Source organism: Acanthopagrus latus, chromosome 14 (assembly GCF_904848185.1).
Source record: "Acanthopagrus latus isolate v.2019 chromosome 14, fAcaLat1.1, whole genome shotgun sequence".
Lineage (NCBI taxonomy): Eukaryota > Metazoa > Chordata > Actinopteri > Spariformes > Sparidae > Acanthopagrus > Acanthopagrus latus.
Window position 1 is genome coordinate 20700392 of NC_051052.1, and position 5079 is coordinate 20705470.

General features: G+C 40.1%; 1 protein-coding gene across 3 annotated transcripts in view; it reads right to left on the minus strand.

The window, feature by feature from the left end:
• Positions 1 to 2704: 2704 nt before the first annotated feature.
• The window catches only part of LOC119032538 (ras-related protein Rap-1b), a 13515-nt gene continuing 11140 nt past the window's right edge, over positions 2705 to 5079 (minus strand). For all 3 annotated transcript variants that reach the window (XM_037121858.1, XM_037121860.1, XM_037121861.1), the window contains exon 8: positions 2705 to 5079. This exon is cut by the window's right edge and continues 1274 nt beyond it. The gene's annotated coding sequence lies outside the window, so the exon portion shown is untranslated.

Below are 5079 nucleotides of genomic sequence, written 5' to 3' on the forward strand. Positions count from 1 at the left end.
ATTTACCAAAACTATCGACTTGCTAAGAGAAAGTGACGTACATTTAATTAGCTGTGCATTATTCGTATCATAAACACTGCAGAGATAAAAACGACCAAAATCACAAAGGAGTTTGGGACACCGAAAAAAACCACAACGTTCAACACGGACTTATTTTGCTGTAGTGAGAGGATTCTGTGAATAAATAAATACATACTTCATGCCGAATTTTCCGAAACTACCGACTTGTTAAGAGAAAGTGACCTACATTTAATTAGCTGTGCACTGCTCATGTAATAAAGACGGCAGAGAAAAAACGACCAAAATCACAATGGAGTTTGGGACACCGAAAAAAAAACACAACGTTCAACACGGACTTATTTTGCTGTAGTCAGAGGATTCTGTAAATAAATAAATACATACTTCATGCCGCATTTTCCAAAACTACCGACTTGTTAAGAGAAAGTGACGTACATTTAATTTACTGTGCATTATTCATGTAATAAAGACGGCAGAGAAAAAACGACCAAAATCACAATGGAGTTTGGTGCGCCGAGCAAAACACAACGTCCATTGCGGGTTTAATTGGATGTAACCTTAGTCAGATGATTATGTTCCAGCCAAATTTACCTCAACAGGTAACAGTTAAATGAAAAGTCTTCGGCTTCTGTTCAGAGTTATTTCAGAAACAACTGAGACAAAAACAAATCTGACCTGCATGAGAGGGAGGCTGGCTCCCTGTTAACCTGCACATATGTACAACTTTCTGGGCTGAAACAACACGGAGGTAATTACTATGTGGAGCTCCCTGATTTATGAAGGAACATCACCTGGGCTGATTACCTGAGATCTGTAGGTAATAAGTGATCTGTGCACCTCCCACACAGACATGAATACACCTGTACTGAGCAGGTAACTGGACACATGAAGCAGATTATACAGAACAGTTTACTGACCGTGTTTGTGTCCTCAGAGAAGAGCCGCTCCAACCAGATTGAAGATCCATCAGCCATTATTATACACATCTGAGGTTTTGGAGGGAAATGCACTAACTTCAGGCGGAAACGAGCGAGACCGCCCCTTTTGGCGCGCACCACCTGGATTCCTTAGAGAGTCTGTGGGCGGGACTTATTTTACATAGTTTATGTGGATTTAACCAGCTGGAGGGTCTCTGTTTAGTGTTGACGTTCTGTAAACAGGGGTTTCATTTTGTCCCGGGTCAAGTCCAGGCTGGGGAACTGTCATCATTTTGTTAACAGAAGGCAAAATAAATATAAAACAAATTTTAATAGAACCAACTCAGATAAATAAAAGTTAATATGATTGAAAAAGGTCACTTTTTTATTGATATTTAATTTTTCTGGCCTTTATTTGTCATTATTCGAATACTGACAAAATGTAATCAAGTTACATTACTTTAACACTGTAAATGTGACTTCAGGTGATACGGACACCTCAGCTCAAGTGTTACTGATTTCTGTTCTGTACTTTTACCATAAAATTAATGACATTTAATGTGAATAATGACTTCGTGGTGGTGATGTTACAGAAAGGGGCGGGGCACTTTGGTGGTACATATTATGTATATAAGAATCTATTTCTTACCTTTTCATTATATAGTTTATTTTTTTTACTTTATTATTGTTTATTGTTAAACTGAACTGCTACAACACACAGATATCCCTGTTTGCAGGGCCAATAAAGGAGTTCTGATTCTGAGTCAATCATGATGGGAACTGCATGAGGAGGTCAGTGTCGTAATATTCTGATCAGGTATTAATAAGAAAGTGTTTCTCAGTTAGTGAATTCATGCACTGAAACAAAGGTGCAAACCAAGCAAACGTGAACCACGGCTGGCCTGACCACAGTTACTGTGCTTATGTACAAATCTGAGGTATTTTATTTGAGTATTTATCATTTTATGAACGTTTATACTAAATCTCAGAGGCAAATATTGCACTTTTTATACCACAAACTTTATCTGAAGGCTGAATCATTAATTACTTCTGATATAAGACATTTTCAAAATACATTTACTGGATGATCCTGATGAACTTTCTGCCTCAGTGATGTTTCGTGGACAGAATTTACTTGAAGCGAATTGTTTACATGTTAAAGGAACCAAACACTTCTTCCACTGCTGGTTTTAGACTGATGGTTGAATAAAACAGGAACTTTAAAGATTCCACAGTTGAAAGAGAAAAAGTCAATTTTCTGCCAATTAATAGACAAAACTAATAATCAATTGATAGAGAAAATAATTGTTGATGAAAATACACTTTAGTTGCAGCTGTAATCTGGGTCCAAACTGCATTCTTGACTTTGGAAACACTGATATAACAAATCTTATGACTTTAATCAACATTTCTGTTTTACCTTTACACATTACAAATAACTCTGCTATAGTGATACACGGCTCGGCCACCAGAGGGCGACATCCATCCATCTGCTCCAGAATGACTCCACGTCGCAGGTTGCTGTTACAAAATTGCACCACTTTTATTCATTTAAGGCTTTTTAGTTTTTACTTTACATTTGGCTTCACCCTCCCTCCCCCCTCCCTCCCTCCCCCTCCTCCCGCTGCTGCTGTGGGTTTCTGTACTGGAAGAAAAACCAGTTCAAACCGTCTCGCACCAGTTTTAAACTCCGGTCTGGGATCTGAACCTGACACGCCGCCGGCTGAACTGGTTTCTTTTACATTTCACTGGTCATCATGCCGTACAGAGAAAAAAGAAGCAGATTTATTTCAGTAATATAAAATCATTTCTTCTTGTTTGAGTTGTTTCAGTTTGCATTCGGCTGCGGCTGCGTTCGTCACTTCACTGCGACTTCTGTCATCGTTACAGCGACTCAGTTTAAGTCCAACACAAAGATCCAGGCCCAGGGTGTATTTAGCCTAGCTTAGCACAAAGACTGGAAGCAGAGGGAAACTGTTAGCCCCGTTCTATATGAAGTGAAATCTAACTTTAAACTATGGACATCATCTGTGTGCTTCAAACTAACGACTTGCCGAATCAGGACGCTTTCCAAAAAGAATCTGACAGTAAAACCAAGATTCAACAATGTCTTTGAGGAAAGACGAGATAAAGAAAGCCAGATGAAGCCGATAAACTTCTGCCATCAGACACATCGTTCACTCGTCTTCTTTTGAGGCACACCGAGACGTTAAAATCTACTGAATGCTTAAACAGAAGTCACATGAAATGGAGGTCACAGCCGCGTCTGTTACTGTTGAAGCCAGAAAGGTCCGAGTGCAGCCGCGGACAGATGTAATCTCTCGGGGAGGACAGGTGAGACTTCCAGGTGTGTTTCCTATTGAAAGCCTGATAATACTTTATTTAAAAAACACTCATATTTATAATTTCGGAGTAAACGAATACTTAATAAACTGTTTGCAACACCAGAGACGCAGTTATAAAGACGTGTGAGGACAATTAAAAGTGTTTAACTCGCCCTCATACTGAAGGGTTGTAACACGGCTGTAATCACATGAAAATACACATTTTAAATAACTGATTAATATCAAATAAGAAGTATTTATCATATGTTTAAATAAAGAACCTAAACTCTATTTGTGGGTGAAAGCTAGGATTTGTAATTGTGATCATATGTAATTAAATATGATTAACAGCATGTTATACTGTGTTATCAGTTATTCTTTAACTGCTCAAACAGCAGTTATAGATTCTGGGTAGGTGAAGTTAAAAAAGTGGATAAATAGATTAATAAACACTTTAATATGTCCTCATATTTCTTTACAATTACATCACAATGTGTTACAAACCACAAATACTGGTAATTAATGCTCCAAAGGGAAACTAGTTAATCCTCCATCATTTAAGTCTTTTCTCTTATAAAAAAAAAAAGAAAAGAAAACCAATGTTTGTTTTTCAGTGTGGAAAAAACCCTCATCAGACGGTTTCTCACCAGGTTCTGTTCTGCCCTACAGCCACAAGGGGGCTGTAGTGAGTCCATCACGGCTCAATGCACAAGGAAACTGAAATATGTGGTTTGTCAGAAGGGTTTTTCGAAAAGAAGCTTACCTAAAAGTTTCAACAGGAATCGTCATAACGTTAGCTTTTCTTTTGGTGAGCATGCTAACAGTGTAATGCTAACAGGAACGCCCCGCCACGGCTGCAGACGGACCTTTTCACCTGGAAGCTTCTGCTCGGCATGCAAACTGTTGCAGCACCTCCTGGAGATCAGACTGACAGAAACATCAACATGCTACATGACTGAACGCACTGGAGGAGAACCAGAATACTGACAGCGGTACCACGCAGTACCGCAAGTATTCCCGATAGTACAACACTGTGCACAGCAGTACTCACAGAGGTCACTGGTCCAACATACTGAATCTGTGGGGAAATACCACTCTCACATTACAAACAGAAGACAGATATTCAAAGGCTCTCTGTGGCTGATGCTTCACAGGCCACGCCCCCAATGCACACGGGGGCGGGGCTTCCACTTCATCCTCCTCTGGTTGGTCTCAGCCGTGCTACTGTCAAAGAGAAACACCAAGTTTTTTTAACTTTACTGACACTGAAACCATCCACTTGTCAGTGGTGCTCCATGCTAACACGTTAACATGTTAGCTTTGAGCTAACTGTTAGCATGATATACGACACCAACACACGGATACGGAGGTCGAGTCTGATCCTCCACACCTGGATGGTTAAATCAGTCAAAGGAGTGCTGACCAACAAGACCACTGATTCAGTGTTTCCCTCTCAGATGTGTTGTGTTAATTACATTAATAATCAGGTAATAATATGGTTAATAATACAAAAACAACACCTGCGGGCCGCCCTGTTCAGTAAGTATAACACAACCCCCCCAACCCCCAAACACCCCGGGCCAAAAAGGTCATTACAGAAACTGGCCTGGTTCACTGTTGTTATGCAGCTCACTTACACACTCACACACACACATATACACACACAAAAACACACATTCACAAACACACACACACACACACACATAAGGTACTGGACCAGTGTGAGTCTGCTGTCAAAAGGCAACATGTCCGCCCTGAGCAGCAGGTCTAGAGTCAGCTCACCGCGGCTATCATTCCTTTGTTTCATTGAGATCTTAGCA